Below are 26,786 nucleotides of genomic sequence, written 5' to 3'. Positions count from 1 at the left end.
GGTTCCTAGAAACCCTCTTTTATTCTCCCCACATTTTCTCTTCTATCAATATGTAAATGTTCTCCTATGATGCCAACAGTTAAGCTGAGAGAAATCAAGCTTGTAGTAGGCAGTAGACATGAGAGAGTAGTGAGGAAGCTCAAGAGGCATGAAGGTAGCCGAAAGGGCATGAGGGAAGGCCAATGGTCATGGTAGGTGGATGGTCATCTGACATCTATAAATGTGCCCTCATTCCTCACTAAAATAGACCGTCGGGGGGCGGGAGTAATTTTAACACTTGAGTTGAGGCCAATAGAGATAGTGGATTGATGCTTGGGAGCTAAGGGCACTCAGCTCTTGGTAGCTAGGAGAGTGGGTTTGCAGTAGGGCTAGGGTTTTGATACCAGGTGATGGTATGAACAGTCCATGTTCCACTATTGGGTATTGACCAATTGCATGATATGTATTTGAACTTGCAGCAATATTTTTTTTTTCTCAATTAGTCTACTCCTATATTCATAGAAAAAAGTTACAGCGAGGCTGGCCTCGAAAGTTCATGCCATGAGGTTTGCATTTAGCAGAAAAACTTGACATCCTGACTGTAGAACCGTCAAAATGACTTACATCAGAGATAATAATTTCCAGGAACATTGTACAAACCAGACAGACTCTAAAAATTGACCCAAACAGCAATACCAGACTGAGTGAAACACTGATGTATCGAGGACCAATTTTTACATAAACATAAACATAAATAGACCCTGACCTGTATCATGAACAAAAGCCTGATACAGGCATGAACCCTGTGAATCAAAAAGGAGGTGAGCTTTATCTTCGGAGGCAAAACCATAAAACCAGAGGCACTGACTGACTCAATCTTCATCTGAAGTAGACGGCTGTTCCTCTATAACTCGGCACCCAAATTGACTGGAGTCCATGGAGACAGAAGAGTGGACCTCCGAGCTTGAAGGCCCTCCTCTCGTGCTTGGGCCGACATTGGCCTCAGAGTGCATAGCAGGCATGCTTCTGGTACCTTGGCGCGGGGTGGCAATTTGACTTGCCGACCTCTGTTCCTCCGTCGCCTTCTAGTGAACTGCTCCCGGACTCGAATTGTGCTCACACCTTTCGATAGTCACAGATACGATGAAGGAGGAATTGGCCAGTGAACAAGGAATGCGGTAGCGGTTCGTGGGATGCACGTGATGCATACAGGCATCACCTCTATCATGCCCTCGATCCCGACCTCTGCCACTTCTGGTGGCTGGATAAACTGACGCATCTTCAGGGGGGTCCAGAGTGATGGAGGAGTGCTGGGCGGTGGCTCGACCACGTGAACCGCCGCACCTGCTGATCATTCTCAACCTTTCTTTCGGCATGTTTATGAGATGGGAATTGATAAATGGAGGAGGGAAGGCGGGTAAACTACTAAGGGGTGAATGCACAGAGAGAGCCGGGACTGAGCGATAGGAACTAGAGCTAAAGGGAGACTGGAGAGGGTGAAGACGTATAAAGCCCTGTAGAGCAAGTCCAACAGTGAATAATTTTCAGCATGCACCAGTGCCGAAAGGAAGCAGGTAGGCGGACTGTCTCTCGAGGATTCGCCCAGGACTGCGACCTCGATGGATCCAAGAGCGAACAAAAGAACAACAACAATGAGAATGAAACAGAGCGCCATCGTGCCTATGACCAGAAACTGGAAAGGCAGAGTTAATGCTGCCATTAATGTATATGTGCGAGGCCAGTTATCCAAGCCATGAATCATACCCTTGACGCAGATGGGTTGCCACTTGCCCGTCTTGCGCACCTTCAACGTACCCTTATAGCTGTCAATCACCCGCATCTGGGAAACTTGTAGCAATATTAATTAATAAGATGTTTTCTTTTTCCCTTTACACTAATTCCCATGCTGACTCATGGTGGTTGTATTAGCTGTCTGGTACCTCACCATATCTGTATGAGTGCTTTCATATACGCGAGATGTTATGTACTGATACATAGTGGTTGCATGTATGTTTCGTTTTAGACTCTGTGTTTACTTGTTCCTTGCCATGTCGGTGACCTATTGTGAACTACTTCGCAATTGACCTCTGAAATGTTCTTGTTTATTATGTCCGATGGGGTTTTAGATAACTAATCGTCCTCACCGTTCATCTCTTCTTATCGTTGTTGTGACTTGTTTAAATCTATTTCTAGAATTTGTCAATCTTGGTCTGATTTTGTTTCGCTGCACAAGCACTTCATTTCCGCCCCACTCTTTCACCTTCTCATTTTATAACCAAGAGCAGAAAACATTCATGGTGGCAGCCGGGCCCACATACCTGATGGGGCTCCTATCCCAAACAGTGTGAGGTCTAATTGGGACTTCACATCGGGGAGACCCCCTTAGTCGTTGGCGGTATATTTTTGGCTCGTCAACAAATTAGCGCTAGAAGGAGGGCCAAATGAGAAGATGAGCCCTCAGAGCCTTCAATTTAGTCTCATATCTGTTAATGGCTCTGATTAAAATCTTGCTCCCGGGGTGTTTATCTGATTTGCCTATTTTCCGATTTTCCATCCCCTAGGAGCAGCTCCATCACTTGTCTCGGTTAAAGTTTGATGGTGAGGATGGAATGACCTTAAACGAGCACATTTTCGATTTCCTCAAGTTTTGTGAATCTTTTGAGATTGACGATGAAGAGTTTTCTTATGTGTTTCTCTCCCTCACCCTTGAAGGTTGCCCCAAGAAATGGTGCCACACATTGCTAGCGGTGTCCATTCATTCGTTCGAGCAACTCGTCGGTAAGATTCAACAAATATTTGACTGGTATGACTTTCAAGATGTGTTAAAGAGGATAAATGAGCTTAGGATGAAACCTGAGGAATCTTTAAAGGGTTTTTCTTTCAGATTTGTGCATCTTTGTTTTGAATTTCCTGAAAGTGATATTGACTGGGTGTATTTGAATATAATTTTTTAGCGATTTGCTCTTGTTTCTTTACAACATTTTCAATTAGAAACAAGTTCTGTTTTGCATGAGTATCATCATAATTTGCAGATTACAAAGTGTCCAAATTCTTCCCATAATTTGGTTTGGCCTATCTCTTTGAATACGGAACAAACTCAAACCCTCCTGGAAGAGATTACTGTTTGTGGGATTTCTCATCCTCCTCTTAACTTGTTACATAATAATATTGTGACCATAAATGGTTCAAACAATGAACAATGCTTTCTAGGAAATAGATTTGATGGTCTCATCTCTAAATCCCTCATACATTCTTTTGGTTTTGAATCTGAAAATCACATAACATATGTTCCGATCGAGTCCATTCAACATACGTCGCACTATATCCTGGGATCTCATTCAACTGTGCATGATGGCGTTGGTCTTGTCTCAAGTAATGTTGATTGTCTTATCAAATCCACAGAGCATATCAGGCCTTTAAATTCGTCTTTCTCTTTGGCGAACATAAATGGGCAAGATGTGAGTCCGAGTCTAATCAATGCTCCCTCATCTGACCTTGTACACCCATCCTACCCTGATTTAGTCTATGGGTCTACTGCACCGGCGGTTCCTTCAGATCATTCATATCTTTATCTCGCTCGCACTAATTGCAATCATGTGCATGGGGGCGAGGTTTCACAGTCAAAGGATGCATAGTCTGAATCCCTTATGCCTGATCTTTGCCACTTGCAGTATTTAACAAGTGAGGAAGAGGTCCCTGCATTTCGCCCAACTCAATTTGGGTCTCTCATTGATCCCTTTTTTAGCAATCCTATTTTTTTCGGAAATATATTCACTCATGCCTCTGGTGATTTTCCTACTTATCCGGCTGTTGATCCTACAAAGCCCCCAGAATTTAATGACCCACCTTTTGAACTCTTAGGGACTCATCAGGAAGTTACTTCAGCTCCTGTTGATGGTTATCTCAGGTTCTCACGTTCCTGACGAGTCCCCTGAAGCTAGTCGAATTAGGGTTTCTGCACAACGCACTCCTCACAACAATTTCTCGCCGGATGCGAGCTCATCTTGGAAGCCCTCTGATTTAAGAAATGTCTCTTTGAGAAAATATTTCCATCACCTTTCAAGTGATGCACATCAACCTCTATATCCTAATTTGTTTGCTGAGGGGAGTGCTCTGGCCATTGTCTTGAACCTTTTTTATTGTCTCCCAGCCAATACAGTCTGTCAACATACGCAATCAAATGATATCTTACTATATCCTAGATGGGAGGGTGCCAAGCGCCTGATCTCCCCTTCGCTTGATACTCTTGCGGTTGATTCAGTTCATTCTCTAGAATCTAAAGAATCTCATTTTTCAAGCTACCATTCTATCAATATTCAGTCAATGGATCCAATCCAAAATATTTTCACTGATAGTTGTCTAGTCACAACCAACGATAACCATATGCACTCACATATTAATCTTGTGAAGCTACCAATATTGGATGGCATGTCATTTGAAGGTTCAGAGGTTGGCCAAGACGATGAGGCACTTCAGCTTCTGCTGATGGTTATGTCAGGTCCTCACATCCTTGACAAAGTCCATGAACAATTTCAAACTAGGGTTTCTGAAATTAGGGTTTCTGTGTTTGAATCCTCAGGGATCTCAATTACACACAACATGGGTTCCTCTTTTCAAGGTTATCAAGTTGATCATCCTCCACGTCATGATAGGGTCGTTGATCGGATCAATCTCGCAAATTCCTTTACTATTCGACAACATCTTGCCTTACTTGCATTGGATTTAGGGTTAGGCATAAACAAATGTATGTTATGGTTGGATGATTATATATTTCACGCTTGTGGTTCGGTTTATCAAGATTGGGTTGAAGTTTTCCTTGAAAGGTCTTCTCTGACACATTTACCTGTAGGTGGATGAGATTTTCTTGTTGTTGTGCATGCTTCACAGGTAAACATGTTATGTTTTGCACAACTCTTTCCACAAATTATAATTGTTGTCATATTTGTTTTTGTAGGGTGGGAAATGTTGCGGTGGCTGCATTGGAAGTTTGATTTCACATAACTCGGCCTATGCTTTGGTTAATTTAGGATTTAGGGTTTAGACTAGTTAGGTTTTAGCTTTTCTTATCAGTTGGCTGATTAGAATTTGCTTATGATTTAAATCTGCCATGTTTCATTTTCTTTACTATAGGTAGTTAGTTACCTGCTTGTTTTTTCTGCACTCATGTCCTTGCATTTGTTTGTTCTTGAATTGAATTCATGAAATCTCTGCATACACATTCCATTGGTCCTTTATGGAAATTGGTCGATCTCTTCTGTACACAGCATTACATTGGGTCATTAACCGTGTCTGTTGCATTGCATCATACACTTTCCTTCTCGCTTGGCACACACTCACCTTTGGCCTAACTTGGAATTTTCACCTATGTTGCATGTCGCTGCATGAACCTTCATGAACCTGAAGACTCCAAAGTTGTGGGTCCGTGAATAGATTTCTCACACCTTTGGCTCTTACTCCAAGTGCATTACTTTGATCTCTTCACACCGGTTTGTAAACCTTAGGAAAGTTTCCTGGTCACCTAGCCCTAGAACTAAAACCCTAGCCCTGTGATTGTGTGAAGTTGTGACGATTACACCAATGGGTGGCCTCTCTTAGAGCTAGTCATCAAATTGGCATCTTGAATATCTCTTCTACGAGTCAAATTTATTAACAAGGAAAATATGAACAAATTTCTCATGGGGAACCATGATTTGTTTAAATGACCCATACCCATAACCTAAACCTAGTGCCTAACGTGGTCTTGATTGTTTCAATGACTTGTGTTTCTTTTCACTTGCTGACTAGAAATGAGATGTGAAAGCATGACATGAGGGCAAACCTAAATCAAGATATCTATTAGTTTCTATCAAACAAGAAACAACCTCTCTTGCTCGTAAAATAAGTTGGGATCCCTCATCCGCCCTGGTGTAATGAACACCCAGAAATAAGTGCAAATGCACACGTAAAAGAAAATGAAACCAAATAAAGGGTAAAGGATTGAGAAAGGCTTCCTGCGTAGAGAGGTAATGCAACGACTCTGTCGGGGTACTAACAAGGCTCACTGACAGTGGAGCAATTTTTGTGATTTCTTGAAGTGACTCCATTGGAGTATTGTCCAAGCCCGCTGGCAGTGGAGCAACACCAGAAACTTACTTTTAAAATTCTGAATACAATAAGCCCCTGCCCTGTTCTTTGCATCATGATCAACTACTGCATGTGTGAACTGTCAATGGGGTGTTTACCGACTGGAAAGATCTAGCTGAGGCGTGAGGGAAGGCATATCTGCAATTGGTTGTGGCCATGCAAGAGGTACCCATGACATTTGTTCAATATTCCCTTGCATCATTATTTGCACTCAGACTACTACAAGGGTGTTGATAGAGATACTGGATTCTACTAGTGGTTCGCCAATAGTTGTAGCCACTACAACACCACCCAAATTTTGGGCATATTAAAAAAATTGGGTACCCCACCACTCACCCCGAAGCATGATCACACATATGCATAAGAGTTTGTGATAATGCATCATGACAGTAACCCTGATTTGTCTTGGTCCTCCTCCCCTCTAGTGAATTAAGATTCCTCAAAATTCCATCTTACTATGTGCCCTTGAATCTATAGATGCATCATTGCTTTTGCATCACATAAATTACTGACAATTCATAAGTCCGGTAAGGTGCCTGAAATGTTGTGTTGATTTTCGGTTTCGAGCACCTCTTGTTTTACTCGTATAATTTAGTTGCAATTTTTTACTATCACCTCCAGATGAAATTATTTTCTTAGTTTTAATTATTTATCCCTTATCTTTGCAGAGATTTAAATGGAGCATAAGAGATATCATATGGGCACCACAGGTTCTAAACTCTGACAGGAGTGGCCTTGTTGAGTTTTTTGCACCATGGAATACAGAATCAAGGGATTTCAAACCATTAAGGTATTTACTCCTGGAAAGCCTCCATTAGACTATCAAGGAGCAAACGATGCAAAACCAACAACCGAATTTTCAACTCAGCAGTTGAAAACTGTTGTTAAAGACCGACTAAATGGGAGGACTGGATCAAATAAGAAAATTCATCCAACTCATAAATAGGGCACGTTGCAAGCGACTTTGATGACATTGTCCTCAAGAGTAAAGATCAATGGCTTGTTGAATGTTATGCTCATATATGATGGAAAAATATTTGCAATATGAAAGGTAAACAATGCCATGGTTAATGAAGCACATACTTTGAAAGCTGCAATTATAAGACAACGCATGGGGACAACTAACCAACATTCACATGAAGTAAATTGTTCGTTTAATACATATTGGGGTAGATATCAAAGAAATGTTAGGAAGATTCATAATGGGCCGATTGATCTAAAAAAAAATTGTTGCTGCATATATCTCATGTTAAAAAGGGTCGATGTTAAGAGAATGCATGGATAGTGCCAACAAAACATTACATGGAATGAGTGAGCTATGTTTCAATGATACAACATTGAATGTGTCGCTCAAATGGAGACTAGAGCTCAACAGCAAGAGGCCTGTCAAAATGTTGTATACTAAGATTATCACGCTCCTTAGTGATTCATCCTCAACACACTTTTAATCAAAGAACTTAAAGGAAGTGGCATTGGAATACATACCAAATGACACTTTTATTATATTAGAATCGTGCTACGTGCTCGAGTGCTGAAACACACACATATATTTATGGTTATCGATAAACCATGTAAGCCTAGCGAGTCACGGATGACACGTTGTGGGAGTATGCACATAATATGCCATATGGTGGGCATAATGCAAGCCTTCATGAAAGGCACGATGATACTACATACATTTAGGTGTCAACATATTGCATTGGGTACATACCGCATCATGATGCCCATCAGAGAGAATAATGGAATATGGAGTGCATTGACAGTCATTCCACGAAGAAAACTAAGCAGTGGAGGAACCCACAATGCGTTAGAAAATTAGGGCAAGTCGCACTTTGCTAACCAAATAAGGTAATGCGACCTATTGGGAATGCAAGAGTTGCGGTCTCTCAACAAATTTGTGACTAGGTCTATCAAAAAATCACAGTTATAAGCCTCATTCATGTAGTGAGGATTTGCGACCTGTATGTATCATGACTCTACGACCCCTCTCCAAGGTCGCAAGACCACACTTGAAAATATCATGATCTTTGTGAGCCTCCCTCTTGTCCAACTATGTGACCTTCCTTTATGTCGCAAGATCTCGACGGAGGCCCTAATACCATGCCCTATGAATGCGACCCGAACTACTCTGTGACTATGCAACCTACCTTGCCTTGATGAAATGTGATCGAAACAACATTGCAGGTCGCAAGGTCGCGTTTCAGGGCTCCAATATTGCTTCTAGAAAATGTGACCTTTATTAAATGGTGACTGTACGACCTCACCAGATTTGCAACCTACCTTGCCTTTATGAAATGCGACGGAGACAACATTGCAGGTTGTAAGGTCACGTTTCAAGGCTCCAACATTGCTTCTAGAAAATGCAACCTCCATTAAATGGCGACTATGCAACCTCTCTAGATTTGCAACCTACCTTGCCTTTACGAAATGCGACAGAGACAACATTACAGGTCGCAAGGTCGTGTTTCAGGGCTCCAACGTTGCTTCCAGAAAATGCGACCTCCATTAAATGGTGACTGTGTGACCTCACCATATTTGCGACCCAAGGAAAACATATCTAGCTCCTTTCCCATCAAATACGTTTTCTTCGTAATATAAGATAACGAAAGTAGGAGGAATGCACTACTTTCAACGCCTAATTGACTGATCCAAAGGGATGGATTATACATCGACAAACATACAGTATCAAAAAATGCGTTGGGATGCATCCCAAAAGGCATATTGAAGGGGTGATACAAAGAATGTTGATAGCCCTTATAAAGGCTATGGAAGGCTGAGCCATCTTGATGATAATATCTTAGGGCCATACATTTTTTCCTATTATTATTTATAATATTTGCTACTTGTTTTATTAAAGTAAACTTATATTGATGATTAATCAATGGTTGTATGTGCTGCAGGGTTGATGTTGTGAAAGAGTTTGTTACTGTGGTTTCCAAGGACATGGCAAAACATCATCCAATTTTAAAATCACTATGCCTTTTGACATTGCAAGACTACGAGGCTGCATTCACCCCTGGTTCTAAGGATAATAACAGATCTATGGATGATGACATGATCGAAGAAGCTTAGAAAAAACCCCGTAAAGGCCACTTCTTTCAACAAAACCATTACATGGAAGGGGACTATACAAGGGTCCCAATTAGTGTTTTCTTGCAAGTAAGTACTTATGCTTTAAATCATTCTTTGTTGAAAAGTATTTATGACCCATGTCATTTGTTTGCAAGTGGAAGGTTTGCATGGAGAAAGCTAAGGCTTTTGTAAGAAACCATGTGATTAAGGGTGTCGACAAACAAGCTATATGGATCCATGTAGATGCTTGAAGCATTGTGTCACCTATGATGGCAAGAACAAGAGTAGGCAAATCAACATTCAACACAACAAATGCATCACAACTTTGTTTAGTGGCTCATCTTGGTTGCACAACAACATGAAGGTTCCTAGCAACCCTCTTTTATTCTCCCCACATTTTCTCTTCTATCAATATATAAATGTTCTCCTATGATGCCAACAGTTACGCTGAGAGAAATCAAGCCTATAGTAGGAAGTAGACATGAGAGAGTAGTGAGGAAGCCCAAGAGGCATGAAGGTAGCCGAAAGGGCACGAGTGAAGGCAAAGGTCATGGTAGGTGTATGGTCACCTGACATCTATAAATGTGCCCTCATCCCTCACTAAAACAGACGGGGGGACGGGGGGGGGGGGGGGGATACTTTTAGTACTTGAGTTGAGGTTAATATAGATAGTGGATTGATGCTTGAGAGCTAAGGTCACTCAGCTCTTTGTAGCTAGGAGAGTGGGTTTGCAATAGCGCTAGGGTTTTGACACCAGGCGATGGTATGAATAGTCCATGTTCCATTACTGGGTATTGACCAGTTGCATGATATGTATTTGAAGTTGCAGCAATATTAATAAGATGTTTTCTTTTTCCCTTTGCACTGATTCCCATGTTGACTCATGGTGGTTGTATTAGCTATCTGGTACCTCACCATATCTGTATGAGTGCTTTCATATACGCGAGATGTTATGTACTGATACATAGTGGTTGCATGTATGTTTCGCTTTAGAATCTGTGTTTACTTGTTCCTTGCCATGTTGGTGACCTATTGTGAACTACTTCACAATTGACCTTTGGCATGTTCTTGTTTATTATGTCCGACGGGGTGTTAGGTAACTAATCATCCTCATCGTTCATCTCTTCTTATCGTTGTTGTGACTTTTTTAAATCTCTTTCTGCAATTTTTCAATCTTGGTCTGATTTTGTTTCGCTGCCCGAGCACTTCATTCCCACCCCACTCTGGCACCTTCTCATTTGATAACCAAGAGCAGAAAACATTCATGGTGGCAGTCGGGCCCACATACCAGATGGGGCTCCTATCCCAAATGGTGTGAGGTCTAATTGGGACTTCACACTGGGGAGACCCCCTTAGTCGTTGGCAGTACATTTTTGGCCCGTCAACATAACCCTAGTAATCAAGTTAACTAACATATAACAACAATCACCTAACATATAACATGCCCATCAACAACATATGACCTAATAATCAAAGCTAACTATCATTTAACAACAACAAGTTAACCTATAGCATACTCATCAACAACACATAACATGATCATCAAGTTATCTAACATAAAACAAAAATAACAACACATAAAACCACATGTTACTATCATTCATGACACATGTGCATGTGACTATACTAATTAACAGTCATCTATCATGTATGTAACCATAACATCAAAAACATGTACATAAATCTAATGTATATAAACCTAATGCATATAACAATCCTTGACTTACACACCTGCATACCAAACACACAATACCTATATAACGATCTTCTCTTAACCCAAACTCTAATGCTGCAACCTCATTATGATGATCTGCATCTCCTGCTCTATCTCAGCCAACACATTAACATCATAACAACTAATAGCACCATGATGACCTAAATTGCATACTATGACATCACAAGGAATTTTTGACCTACTATTCATGCATAGCTATAACCAAGACCATACATGCATAACAAATGCATATAGGCATATAACACATTACTACAAAATCATATACACATAATTCTAGCTAGATTCTAGTCATCAATGCATGACCATATCAACTACACAAACCATGAACTCATGCATGACAGCAACAACCACCTTATGTGTATTTGATAACATGTGAACATTGATGTGCATAACAAATGCATATACAACCATACACTCATGACGATGCATCCTAACAACAACATCATTAGCCTTCACATGGAAACATCACTACAACCATGATCAACACCATGAAAATACAACAAGCACATGGACTATAAACATAAGGAACACACATGCAATTGACATGAATGTATGACCAACACACAACCCATCCAGTCCGAGGGATAAAACATGCTCTGATACCTATTTGTAACAGCTTCCTCCCACATCTACCCAAGCAATTGGCCAACCGAGGTAAATGTGCGATGAAAGGCCACTATGATATGATTCAACCTCCTAGGTAACCTTAAGGAAATGGAATCAATGGAAACACAACACATGGACCTTCCTCAGGTGCTTCAGGACCCCAAGAGCTAACCCACCACTCTAGGTGCCCAACACCTGAGTTAACCTAGCATTTAGATGAATTAAACCTGAAGTCACTCCCATGACAAGGCATGCATGTGACTGTAACCCTATAGTCACTCTCACAGGCTTGCCGACTAGTGACCAGAGACTCAATTTATCAGTGCTATGCCAACGACTCCGAGGTTTGAGCTACGTTTTCAGTGCTAAAGCCAAGGTCACTACCCATAATTGAACCATCTCTTCAAATCAGTAAAATAACATGGAAGTGACAGTACTAAAGCAAATACTTGTTCAAGACCTTGATTGGACGCCTACTAGCCATGACAGGCATTTTGTCAAACACTTAGTATATATGCAACTTATCGGTGTAAATAATAGATCTGAGCATAGGAGTCTCATACTTATCTGAGATTCTCTATGAATGATTGTCTCCTTATCACATTCGCTTCCATTTCATCCATTAGGTCATATATACATTGATAAGTCAATAACAAGTAAGAACATGATGAGAGACACTTGTGGCTGCTGTCATAAAATATGTGAATAATGAGCATAATAGGGATAAAAATACTAATGAAATCACAAGCATATAAACCTCATATAATCCATCATAATTCTCGTAGAGATACAAGGAAAAATAACCTTTCATTAATGATGCAAAATCAAAACCTAGGATGGGACTTCCACGCTCCACGCGACCATAGAATGGATAAGCCAAATCTCTCTTTAGCCATTCACCCCCGTGCCATATTCCAAGCCTAAATGTGGGATCTCATAGAACACATTAATCAAAACTCATCCAGGGATTCTAGAGGCCATCCATCTCAACCCATCAAACAATGATTCCACCTCACTATCGAACATCACAAAACGATCATCAGATCGGTCTCTATCCCAGCGATCGGGGGCTCCGAAGCATTTGTCCAACTCGTCTACAAGACTAGTAACTCAACCCACAACTTTTACCGAGCTCTAGAGCATTTGTCCAACCAAGGCTATGAGAATAGTAACTTAACCCACCAAGGGCTCCAAAGCGTTTGTCCAACCCAAGCTACGAGACTAGTAACTCAACCCAAGTTGTTCCAGGGCTCTAGAGTGTTTGTCCAACCAAGGCTACGGGACTAATAACTCAACCCAAGCTAAGGAAACATGAGAACCAACCAAAAACACAATAAGGAAATAAAACCACAATCACCATGGCTATCCAGGAAATGGAAAGGCTAGGAAATCCCCTGTCAATCCAGGCCATCATCCATGCCAATGACAGATCACAAACAAAAATCCACATGGTTATGCCATGCATGCCAAAACTAGTGAAGGAAACATACATGCAACTTGGTACCTGCAAGAAAATCTGATGTAGTTGTTGATCCGATGCCCTATTTCTCTTTCTTACTCTTCCTTTTCCTTCTTGCTCAAAGAATCCAAGTATGCCACACCCTCCAAGAGTGCTCCAAGAAAACTCTAAGTCTCCAAGAGTATGAGAGAGAGAATAGTGAGAGAGAGCTCCAACACTGAACTGCAAAAAAGGTTACCAACTGATCCTCAGAAGACTTTTATGAATGAGGCCTCTATTTTCTTCATTTTCCATTATTTTCCTTCATTTCCCTCCTCACACGCAACCTGTGACCTTTCACCTTAATTTTCTCCTAATTTCCATTATTTTCATAAATAAAATGCCAATAAATGCCTCATGCCTCTTTCCAAATCCTTTTCCATTATCCTTTTCAATTTCCTTTAACCATAATAACCGAATCAACGCCCATTAGGATGTTTCCCCCACTATTCAGCTTGGAATACGTGTCCCATCATCGTGGCCTTAAATATTTTTACATGGAATTTTCACCAGGGATGTTACACTCTGGAATCCCTAGATACTTTTGGATTGATATGTTTTATGAGATCCAAAATTCATGATTGGAATATGGCACGAGGGTGAATGGTTGAAGAGAATATTGGCTCAGCCATTTTATGGTCGATTGGAACGTGGTAGTTCCATACCGGGTTGGATTTTGCATAATTAATATGAGGTTATTTCTCCTTGTTATTTCATAAGTATTATATTAGTGTATATGTGGATTATATGGCCGATATATCCTTGATATTTCTGTTGTTATTAGCTTGGTTATAAGAATGTATTATGCCAATGATGATGTATGGTTCTCCTCATGTTTTGATTTGTAAATGAATGGATAGTGTATCTATGGCATAATAGATGATAATGCAGCTAATGATATAAGGGAACAATGCTTCTTAGAGATTCTTAGATAAATATGAGACCCCTATGCTCATATATGTTGTTTACTCCAGTAGATTACATATTTGTGATATATTTGCCGAAATGCCTGTCATGGTTAGTAGGGGTCCAGTCAAAGGCTTGCTGAAAAAGTGTCTCAAATCTCAGGGATGCTGGCACAACACTAAGAAAAATAGTCCCTGGACGCTAACATACCATGTTTTGGGAGCTTCCATAGACGTCTAGATGAATACATGCCCATATCATGGGAGCATCTGGGGGTTAATTGGTCTAAAAACTCAGTGGGACCCTCGGGCTAGTTACCTAAGAGGTTGGGATGGTTCCTAGGATTCTTGTTGCTGACGTGGAAGGTCTGTATGTTGTGCTTCCGTCGATTCCACTTCCTTAAGGTCACATAGGAGGTTGAATCCCATCATAGTAGCCTCTTGTCACATTTTTACCCTAGTTGGCCGGTTACATGGGTAGATGTGGGAAGAGGGTGTTACACATACTTCCAAACCAAGGAAGTAAAGCATGAGGCCCATGTCCTTCATCTCGAACTCCCTTGCAAGGTCCTCTTAAGATCTGATCAATTGCTCATCACTAGTAAGGATCAAGTTATGAACATATAAACAATAATCAATAATATACCTTCTACCACAATGTGATAAAGGTTTTCATCTCCTTCAATTTCGGTGAATCCAAAATGGTGAGATAACTATTGATCCTGGTGTACCAAGCACGAAGTTGTTTCTTGAGTCCATACAATGTTCGCTTGAGTCTGCACACATGCGACTCTCTATCAAAGGCTCAAACCCCTCTAACTACTCAATATACACCTCCTCCTTAATAAACATTGAGAATGTTGTCTTCACATCCATCTGGTGGATCTTCCACCCCATCTGCGCTGACAGTGCTAGAATTGACTTGATGGATGAGTACCTTGTCACTGGTGAAAAGGTCTCCTCATAGTCAATTCCCTCAACCTAAGAGAACCCCTTGGCCACAAATCTGGCCTTGTATTTCTCTATGCTACTGCTAGTTGCATGCTTTACCTTGTAAAACCATCTTGAACCAACCACTAATTTTTCTACTGGTCTTTGGACCACTTCCAAAGCACTATTTCTGACAACTAAATCATATTAATCTATTATAGCATCAACCTGTACTAGTTTCTCTACAACTTCCTCGAATGAGGATGGCTCAGTCTCTACAAGCTCACTCATCGAGCCATGTAGCCAGTGTACCAATTTGATAACCTCCTCTGCCTGCGCCGTGATGTGGGTTCTCCCACATTCTATTTAGCATCCTGCAATAACATGTTAGCTTCCCTGGTTCACTTCCTTCCTCCCTTGAATGTCTCTTCTTGAGTGGATGTCTCCACTCTCTGCTCCTCTACTTGTGACTGCTCCACCACTTCCTAAGGTTCTTCCTTTGGAGCCAAAATATCTTGATCAAGCTGCAACTGAAGCTCCCTCTCAAGAGAACACCTCATTTCCTTATCCTCATCAAATTTCACATCTCTTTTGACCACTGTCATCCTGAGAGATGACAAGTACACACGATGGTTGTGAGGTGTGTCTGTGTACCACATAAATATGCCCAAATCTGATATCGGCTCTAGATTTTTCCTTGCTTCCTTGGAAACATGACAGTAAATTGATGATCCAAAGATCCTGAAGTGTGACACATTTGGTTTCTTCACTGAAAAAGCTTCCTCTCGTGTAGTCATGACAAGAATCCTGTGAGGACTCCTGTTCTGCAAATAGATTGTTGTGTTGCATGCTTCAACCCACAAGTGCAGAGGTAGGCTTTGGTCATGCAACATCACCCTTGCTTCTCCCATAATACTTCTGTTCTTCCTCTCATCCACCCCATTATGTTGTGGGTTATGGGGTGTTGTCAACTCTCATCGAATGCCTTCCTTTGCACAATTTTTTTTAAACTCATTCAACATTAGCTTCTTCTTTTATGGGTGGCACAGTAAATTACTCCCTCAGATGGAGTGTGATGGGCCATGACTCATTGTTCTGGTAAGATTGTTAAATTAATCAAGATCGTCATTTCTCCTTTTCTATATTAGTGTTATGGTTTTGTCAAGTCTATCTTTTCATTTTACTTCCCTAGTTTCTTGAGGTTAGATTCTCCATTACTCTATTTGTTAGAGTCCTTAATGACAATTTTGGGTTTTTGGGTAACTTGGAATTGTCCTATTGGCGTTCGCTTTCAAAAGGGTTTACTATTTGGGTCTTATGTTCTAGGTTCTAGGTTATTTGTTCTGTTTCAATTTGTTCAAATTATTCATAGTCTAGTGTCAATTGGCAGAGTTAAGGGTTATGGCCATTGTCATAGTTCTTTTGGACTAAGTATATGCTTCAAATAATTCTACTATTATTTGCAGGGCTATGCCATGTTTTTCTGTTGTAAGGAGCTTGAAAATTTGCTCAAATTTGATCTCGTCTTATAGCTTTTGGGTGATTATTTGATAGCCTTTAGGTTGGGAGTTTAGGGTGTTGTATCTTGTCTCTTTTCTTACTTTGAAGGCAGAGGTTCTTTTCCTTCATGTTCTCAGTGTTCCTTGGTTGTTCCACTCATGCCTCCTAGGCAAAGGATGTGTAGTAGGAGAGGTGGAGGAGGCAATGCCGAAAATAAAAGAAGCCAACCTTTTGCCTCTAAATTTGTTAATATCTTCTTTGATGTTCTTCCTTTGGAAGTTAGGAAGGAAATTTTACTGCTGGAAAGTAAAGAGGCAAGCGATCGGTCTTATCACTCAGATTCTGAGTTGGTGGGGTAGGATATGAAATGAGTATCATACCCTAGCAGATTTAGGAAAAGAAGACTTCATTTTATGAATTCACTAGCCTCACACTAGCGAATGACCACCCTTTTACACTTGATATTGAAATATAAAAAAGTGGAGGTCTATAATATATTCTTCTCATTAGAGGATATTAAACACATGCTTCACAATAAAAGGTATTGTTTGGATAAGGTGGATTATCTCTTAGCTCATGTAGAAGGCTTCCCGGTGAGTGGATCTTCCTTTGGTGATCTCGCTGATCCTCCAGTTGATAATGGGAAAACTCCTACTATAATTTCCTTTGATCAAGACTAGTGATATTGGGATTCATGAAGTTTTACTTTAAATTTTTGGTCATGCAACCTTCAGCTATAAACTTTCCATGATAGTCTGCTTATTGTCTTGGCTTTGAAGTGAAATGTGCTAAAATTATGCTCATTGTCTATTTGATGCATTTTGGAAAGTGTTTAGTCCCCTACCACTTTTCTTATGGATTATTCAGTGGTGAAATCAGTATCTTGCACCTTTTGTGAACTCTAGATGGAATTTTATTATGGGTACTCTATTTTTGGTGCAGTGGTGGACGATCCTCATCGTTTTAATGTTAATAAGGTTTCAATACTTCTCTGTGGAGTGTTATGACTGCTCCGAGTTTTGTGGACAATCTTATGATTTGATGCATACGACTCTTTTCTGGGTTGTTGTCTCGTATGCACTTTGTAAAATAGTTTAACATGGCTCTGGCTTTCTTGTGCTATGAATCATGGATGGATTTTCCTATTGCTGGTGAGGAATGTATTTGTTACAAGGTATGTTAATGATCGTTTTATGCTGCATACATTATACAATGCTTCAATTGTTGAACTTTATGTTACCTTCTTCCTTGTTTGGATATTGCCCCTTAGACACTTCATGGTTTTTGGATGTCTATGTATAAATCTTGGTGATTTTATGGAGCGAAGGTTTGTTGGGTATCTTTTGATGAGGTTGTTGTGGAAGATTGTAGTCAGACCTGGACAAAATGTTATATTTTTCACTAGCTGGTTTTCTCCTTCCCGGTATCAGTTATTCTGGATCCATGGTATGTATTAACACTGTAGTGGGCTTGAATATAGTCTCTGTAATCTTGAAACAATCTCTATTTGGGTTGTAGATTTGGTAAATGTTGTACTGATGAGCATCTTCTAATTTGTAGTTGAAATGTGGGTGATCAATGCTTTTAGTTTCTTTAGTATTTTTGGGGGTATGTAGTAATAATGGGGATGTACCCAATGTAAAACTTTGTTTTGGTTATGAATCCAAACTGTTTCAATTCACCAAAAAGAAACGTTTACATTAACACAACATTTATCATTATAACATTTCATATGACCAACCACCTTGAAAGTTTTACTATAATGTGATACTTATAGTCATAAAAATTGCGTGGTCATTGCTTTCAATTTATGTCATTCCCATTTGTTTCTCTTTTTCGAAAGTGGCTATGGAAAGCCTTCAAATAAACAAAGTCTTCGTAAAATCATGGATCATGTTTTCTTTGGTAAGTTGGAAACAATTTATATTAAGATCAAAAAGCGAATTACATCACTAATATCCAATAGAGCTGAAGCATTAATACCACAATACATACTCCTCACGAGGGCCCAAAAACCATGGATCATGTTAATTACAAGTTATAACCATAATATCTCAACAAAAGTTAAAATGTTACTTATTTGAAACTGAAAGCTTTTGCAATTTGGTGTTGTACACTCAGTGTTGTGTGTAAGTTTGCTCCCTTGTCCTATGTTTGCATGCATAAGGTTTAGTCTTTAATCATTATTTTTTTCATTATTTGAATAAGTTACATGATCTTTTTTTCTATTTTTTCTTCATATCAATTGGACATTTTTTTTCCTCCTTTTATGTTTTAAAAATGCCCATATGAACACATCATTTATCATTATAATCTTCTATAAGACCAATTACCTTAAAAGTTTTACTATATAATGTGATACTTATCATTTGTTTCTCTTTCTGGAAAGTGTTAATGGTAAGCCTTCAAATAAACAAAATCTTCCCAAAAATATGGATCATATTGGAACAAAAGTTGAAATGTTACTTATTTGAAAGTGAAAGCTTTTGCAATTTGGTGTTGAACATTGAATATTTTGTTTGTATGTTTACTTCTTGCATGCACAAGGTTTATCCTTTTTATTTTTATTTTTCATTATTTGAATGAGATGCATGATTTTTTTTTATTTTTATTTTTTTCATTTTAAATATTCATTGGAAGTTTTTTTTTCTCCTTTATATTTTAGAAATGTTCATATTAACCCATCATTTATCATTATAACTTTTGAGAAAACGAATCAAAATTACATGTTCATTGTTTCCAATTTATGTTGTTCTCATTTGTTTCTCTTTTTGGAAAATGTTATTCAGTTTATTACACTTACATTCAACTTTTGCTAAAAATATTCCACATTTAAATTTTCATTAAATCTTTGTAAAATATATTACAAAATTAAAACTTACATAAATTTGCACTTTATCTTAATATTTCTTATAATTATTTTTATAATTTAAATTTACATAAATATAATTAAAATTAAAAAAATTCATATCCTCATTTTTTATCTAATTTATTATTTTTTTAAGTAAATGATATAATTTCATTTATATTATATTCATATCTTAACTCCATAATTAACATTTTCGTTAAATAAATTCTAATATTTCTTCAAATCAACATCATATGCACTTGTAAATAAAAAACTAAACATATACTTGAACATTTCTTTATCTAATAGTTTTTTCACTTTCACCCTTTCTAAATTGATTTATACAACCAACATAAAATTAATTTTTTTTAAAGGGAATAAATTAAATAACACAATAACATTATTACAATATCTAGCCGATGAGCTTTTTTATGCATCAACAATTTGTCAACACTTATAGTCAATAATTTTCAACGCTTTCACCCTGCCTCTCACTGAGACACTTTCAATTGTTGATTTGAAATGTAATCTGGCAAGCATGCACTGCACTTTGACTGCTTTTTCCAAATATTAATTGACTTGCTTCACCTCCGAATTGACTGCTTTTTCCAAATATTAATTGAGTTGCTTCACTGAAACACTTTCAACTGTTGATTTGAAATGTAATCTGGCCACTGCTTTTTCCAAATATTAATTGAGTTGCTTCACCTGCAAACTGACTGATTTTTCCAAATATTAATTGAGTTGCTTCACTTCCGAATTCTGCTGTTCATTGAACCTAGCCCTGTTAGGCAAAACCTCTGATCCCTGTGCATTGAACCTGGCCCTGTTATGCAAAAACTCTGATCCCTGTGCATTGAACCTGACCCTGATACAAAAACTCTGATCCCAGTGCATTGAACCTGGCCCTGATCCGCGCGGGCCCTCAGTCTTACTACATAGAGTTCTTCTGCGTCACTTTCCTGATCGCCTTTGCCGTCAATTAGTTCGTGGGCCGACGGCAAAACGAGCAGATCGCCCTAGCCTGGGCGGTGCAATTTGCAACGAAGGACGGGATCTTTGAGAAAATTTTTAGTCTATTAGGTACGGGGGACGGAAACGATACTCCCCTGCTGCTGAAGACTCTAACCATTATTTTCCTAGATCATTTAAAATGATCCATAAATCCCTGACATTCTGAATCACTGCAAAAAAATTCAATCCAAGCACAACTTTTTTGACTGTCGCATTATAGACTACTCCGTTAAAAATAGGGCTGCCTTCAGTGCTGACTGTGTTATAGTCGCTCGTTTCTTCGTCATCTATGATTTTCCTTCGCGAGGGATGTCAGATCGACTAAATGCAGGCCCGCTCCAGCTTGCTACATCAGGGTAAACATAATCGGTTTGGAGGTTTCCACTAGTTGCAGATTCAAACCCTAGTCCACCGCAACAAATTCCCATGGAGTGTGTCTTCACCAACCGTAACTTACTTGCGCTTCCCCTTCATTCATCGGTTGTGCCCAGGTGAGCTGTTAACCCTCTGAGGTTCTTCTCTTTTCTACGGTGGACACCAAAAACATTGCTCATCTGCTGCCATGTCTGTGTGTGTTTTATTACTCTGTTTCCACAAACTAAAACAGGACTTCGAATGTTTTCTGTTTCACATGGATACATAGCTTATACAAAAATATAGACATCTAATAATATTTCATAAGCTAGGGCATTGCATTCAACCCTTATCTGACACCCAATTTTTGTAGGCGCAGGACCAATCCAAAATGTTCTATGTTGTTTGTTCCTCATTTGGTTCTCTCTAGGACTGCAAAGTTACATAAACTGTGCATTGTCAGAGCAACATCCCCAAAAGAAGAAGCCACTTCAAAAGCGTAGAAAGAAAGGTAGCTGTTTTCTTGCATAAATGTTTCCTTTACTTGTGAGGAAAGTAGGAGTACGAGTAGTCGTTTCAAGTATTCTGTTTTTCTCCATGAGCGCATTGTGGGTTTTTTTTTCTTTTTCTTTTGTTGTAGTCATTGGGCTTGTGGGATGCTACAATGAATCGCTACCTGCCTTTGTTACCCTTGACCTGATTCTTTCGGAATAGTAGGTAATGCTGTTTCAAGCTCAAAGAAGGCATCCCCTGTTATCAAGAGGATTGCGAGGAGAAGAAAAAGTGAAGAGAAAACAACTTCAGCAGACGTTAGTGGGAGCGATGTGCCTAAGAAGAGTAGGAGAAAGAAAACCGCTGAAAATAAAGAAGAAAAAAGAATGGAGTTGGAAGCAGATTGTGAGGAGGATGATCATAACTTTGAATATGATTGGCCTCCTTTGGTATGCTGTTCTGGCTTGGCGCAGAATGAGTTTATTCCTACTGTTAGGGTATCAGACAGACGAATGGATGAAGATAAGTATTCTACATGGAAGGGCTTGCAATGGAGTCCTCCAGAATTTGTCAGGGCACCGGGAAAACCACCATCCAATGTTGTTATTGCACTTGTAAGGTTGGGAGGTAGAGTAGCATTTATGGGTAAAGTAGGTGATGATCCCACTGGTTATCTAATGGTTCTCACAATGAACAAGGAACATGTCCAAACTCGTGGTGTTAAATTTCATCCTTATGCATCCACAGCAGTTTCCTACATGAAGGTAAACCGTCGGAAGGAAAATTAGGAATGGAATGTGTCAAACCATGTGCAGAAGATGGTTTTCACATTTCTGATATTAACATCGATATACTGAAAAAGATATTTTTATAGTCATCCACACAAAATGTATACTTCTAACTTCTTTTTTAGCAACATTTTCCTTATCTCATGTGCTTGATTAGTTTCCCCTTTTATATATTTGACCTTTCCCATTTTTTATATTTTTTTGGTTTGGTCCAATTTTTCGATATCTTACAGAAGCAGACTGCTTTGTAATCACTATGTGCTGATAACCACAGGCTGGAGTTAAATGCTCTTTATCTGTGACTAAATATTTAAACTTTTCACGCAGACCAGGATGTTTCATTTCAATTCCATGGTTCTTCTTGAACAATCCATGCATGCCACTCTTCTTGCTGCAATCAAAATGTCAAAAGAATTTGGGGGAGTTATATTTTTTGATGTAAACCTCCCTTTGCCACTTTGGAGGTCTCGAGATGAGACAAGGAAACTTATCCAGAGTGCATGGAATGAGGCAAATGTCATTGAGGTAACCATGCAAGAATTGGAATTTTTGATTGAAGAGGATTATTTTGAGCGAAAGAGGAATTACAGGCCTCAATACTATGCACATTCCTATGAACAGTCAGTCGGAGAAAGAAAAAGGCAACGACGACGGAGGTGTTATCATTACACAAGAGAGGAAATTGCGCCGTTATGGCATGATAACATAAAGATTCTGTTTGTCACTGATGGCACCTTCCGCATACACTACTACACACCTACATTTGAGGGTGCAGTAATAGGAACAGAAGATGTTTTGGTCACGCCATTCACGTGTGATAGGACTGGTTCGGGTGATGCTATTGTAGCAGGTAGTCATTGAATGCAGTCACATTGCTCAAGGATCTATCTGAAGAGTTCTTATACTTCTAATAGAAGGATGATATGTCGATGCAGAGTTCAACATTGTTAGTAACTGTGTATGTCTTGCAGGCATTATCAGAAAGTTGACTTCACAACCGGAGCTATATGATGATCAAGTGTTGTTGGAGAAGCAATTAAGATTTGCTATTTGTGCTGGAATTGTCGCACAATGGAAAATTGGTGCTGTCCGGGAATTCCCAACTGAAAGCGCAACATAGAATCTGAAGGAGCAAGTATATGTACCTTCCTTGTGGTAGGCTATTTAGAGGTTTAGCATAGCTCCATTGACGCTGCAAGGTAATGTATTATTGTATTGAGGTATCTTTTGTCTCGCTGGACACTACATCATGAACTTTGCCTTTCAGGTTCTTCTCATGGGCATTGCTTTTGAGGATTCGATATCCTGCTGGCACATATTTTAAGAGACAAATTTATGGATTCTCACAATTCCTGTCAATTCCCTCTGTACCCTTTTTCATCTTAAGATGTTTGATATGATAAGTTTGTATATTTTTTTTCCATGCTATTGCTTTAGTCATAAATTAAACAATGAGTTACGGAACACACAAGAATCCGCTACTATCAGTCATTTGTAATTATAATGTTCTTCGAGGTACATTCCTTTTCTTAGATCTCAGCAAGTCTGCTAGATTTGTGCATGATGTTTTTAGTCATTCTATAATTATTTCACTTTTTGTAAAATCAGGTTTCAATGTGTAGGCATTAGCATTAATGGAGTCTCTGTAGTTATCTTATTGAAAATGCATTGTATTGAGTTTGTTAAAACACTGGGGAAAAGCAAATCTGTTACTAGACCTGGTTGGGTCTAAGGTGCTGGGTTTGCCAAGTCGACTTGTTCAGAGTCAGTGAGTCAAATTTGTGCTTGTTTTTCCGGTGATTTTGTAACTGTTGGGTCTGAGGGCATGGCCTGTCCCAGTCGGACCCAGCTGGGTCTGCCAAGTTGACTTACCCAAACATACTGTGTGCCAAGTTGACTCACCCAGACATACTGTGGGTAACCAATTATTGACTGTACTGGGACTGTTAACTTGTGGGCTTGCCTAACTTATTTACTGATGCACAGCGCCAACCAACAAAGGATGCTGGTGTTATTGCTAGCTTGAATGTAACACATATACTGATGCACAGCGCCAAGCAACGAAGGATGCTGGTGTTATTGCTGGTTTGAATGTAGCTCATATTATCAACGAACCCACAGCAGCAGCAATATCTTATGGCTTGGACAAGAAGGGTGGAGAGAAAAATATTGTTGTTTTTGATCTTAGTGGTGGCATGTTTGATGTCAGTGTTTTGACTATTGACAACAGAGTTTGTAAGGTTTTGGCTACAAACAGTGATACCCTTCTTGGAGGTAATTTGTCTAAACTCTGTGGCAGTTTTACATTAAGAATTTGAATACGTGCATGGTGGTTATCATTGACTTTTTTGGTTAGCTTTCGAGCTTTGAACTTACCATGATGTACACTAATATGTAGGGCAGGACTTTGACTAATATGTAGGGGAGGACTTTGACCAAAGGATAATGGAATATTTCATCAAATTGATCAAGAAAAAGCACTGAAAGGATATTAGTAAGGATAGCAGAAATGAAATAAGACATTCAATGTGTTCCTTGTAATATAAATATAAACAAAACATCTGAAGATCTAAAGAAAAGTAATTGCATAATGATCCAGTGCAATAAAACAAGGTTTTTCACAAACCAATTAACTCTTCTAGAAATTAAAAATCTAATCAAAATAACAACTTATTAGTAAGTGTTTGTTTAATAGTAATGACGATATAAAAACATATGTTAAAAAAGTGAAATTTTAGCTTTTTATTTTCAACATAAGTATGCTTCTTCCTTTCATGAGCATAATTTATATATAATTTTTTTTAATACTATAATTAATAACTAAATATATATTAAATAATAATAATTTAAATTAATTATAAATTTTAAATTTTAAAAATAAAATATTCTCTATTGACGATTTATTTTTATATATTTTTATTACTTCATTTTTCATTTTCGAATCAAAGTGCAATAATATCCCATGATGCGTATTTGACTTACTGGCAGTGGGCACGTCCGTCCCACGGTGAAACGTGCATGCTGATTAAGATTAGAGTAGTAAACTCGGTCATCATCTTACGGGAACGAATGTCTTTTCTGTCATGAATTTCAGAGGGAATTTTTGGAAAGTTCAGTTATAATGGTCTAATTTCAGAATCTTCTGGGACAAGAATGTTTTTCTGACATTATTTTTGAGATTTTTTTTGGAAATTTAAGTGACAACCATCAAGACCCAGAATTTTAAATGTTCCAGATATTTTTTTAAAGAATTAATTTCCACCATTAAAAGAGATTTAAACACCATCTAATTCAAATTATTATTAAAAAAAAAAAAAAACAAAACAAATTTTTGACAGAAAATCAACTATTTAGAGAACTCCAGAAATGCCAAACTTGTCATAATTAATCAAATACATGAAAAATCAAACTGCACTAATATTTATATGATAATATTTTGAAATCTGACTAACATGAACGATCTCTCAAATCCCAAAATATTTTTGAAATTGGCCATATCCATATGATCCTAAAATATTATAAAATTTACAATAGACTTTAGGATACCTCAACCAAACCCTGACGGTGGATTATTATGCTTGGATGCCTATGGCTTCAATTGAGGGTGAGTAGCTTTGTGGTTCTCTGAATGAAAATTTCAAATTAAACTAGCAACTTTCACTCCGCTTTATATTATATATTATACGTGATATTCCATTTTTAAAAATAAAACGGTTAAATATACACAAAGGTAAGGGTTTGAATGGAATAGTCGAAAAAATTCATTTTTATTTTTCTAAATTTTTTGTATGGAGTTTTATATTACTAATCCGCATAGATTTATTTTAAATATGGAGTTAACATGATTTGAGAGGGATTTAATTTCTTCATATTTAACTTTTTTTTATGAGCTAATAGTATTTAAATGTTTGTATAATTTTTTTTTTAGTTTTTTTATAATTTTTATTTTAGCAGCACTGGGCTGCAAAATGACGCTCACAGCTCAATTATGGAATGAAATGTTAACATAACCTATAATTGATGATAATGTCCCCTTTGTTTAGAGATGTGGTTTGGTTGACAAACCCATCTGTTATATTATTATTTTCATATAATACAATAACATGATGTGTTAAATTATTATTTTTATATAATAACATAGGATAAAGAACAACTTAAGTATGAGACTTTTTTTTATTTTTTTGATAAGAATTTAGAGACAAATTGTCTCAAGATTAAAATGAATTTTGTCTTCGGAAATTTGTGGGTACTTAGATTGTGTAGATTATAGAATAATGAATTTTGTCCTTGAAAAACTCTTTGGGTACCTGTAGAACTCAAACTTATTATTTCAAGAAAATTTCCATGAGATTTAGAACAAATTAATTAGATTTTGATGTTTAATTATTTTGACTTCATAACATACCTATCGTTACATGCTAAAGAATTATGGTGCTCTTTAATTTTTTGTATTTGATTTTTTTTTAGATATTTAGCGTACATGCTGAAGAATTATGACGCTCTTTAATTTTTTTTTAGATATTTCTTATTCCAGGTGGACCCTAACAAACATGATTGAGACTTTTGTAGAAAATTATTTGAAGTAAATTAAGTTCATCTCAAGTCATGCCTCTATTATTCCCTAGGTCTATCATATAGAGTTTCCAAATTCATATTATGAACATAAAATCCCTCTTATTTTCCATGTTTATTTTAATATATTATTTAATATGATTTTTATTTATAGAATTTTTATTGAATGAACTTGTGACAAAGTACATGTATTCATGGAACATTAAAAAATGTAGGAACTTCATTTATGAATTGGGTCTCGACCTGCCTATCCTTATCAACAAGCTTTACAACCACTAGAGCGTCATTCAGAAGCATTCATTTATACACCACACCAAAGCCTCCTCTTCCAACTTTCAACAAAGTTGTTTGTTTCCTCCTTTAGGAATTT

At 38.1% G+C, this 26,786-nt stretch overlaps 1 pseudogene across 1 annotated transcript; it reads left to right on the top strand.

The window, feature by feature from the left end:
* Positions 1-1,528: 1,528 nt before the first annotated feature.
* LOC149231478 (fructokinase-like 1, chloroplastic) lies at positions 1,529-23,220 on the top strand (annotated as a pseudogene). Its single transcript, XR_016248427.1, has 8 exons — positions 1,529-1,685; positions 3,382-3,437; positions 3,651-3,886; positions 9,003-9,121; positions 20,938-21,075; positions 21,279-21,920; positions 22,174-22,694; positions 22,816-23,220. The product of XR_016248427.1 is annotated as a fructokinase-like 1, chloroplastic (transcript).
* The last annotated feature ends 3,566 nt before the right edge of the window (positions 23,221-26,786 follow it).

This window comes from Pinus tabuliformis, chromosome J (genome assembly GCF_031772625.1).
Source record: "Pinus tabuliformis cultivar Carrire ecotype Pingquan chromosome J, CPIR1, whole genome shotgun sequence".
Taxonomy (NCBI): domain Eukaryota; kingdom Viridiplantae; phylum Streptophyta; class Pinopsida; order Pinales; family Pinaceae; genus Pinus; species Pinus tabuliformis.
Note: the sequence above shows the minus strand (reverse complement) of the source record. Positions and strands in the feature narration are given on the sequence as shown.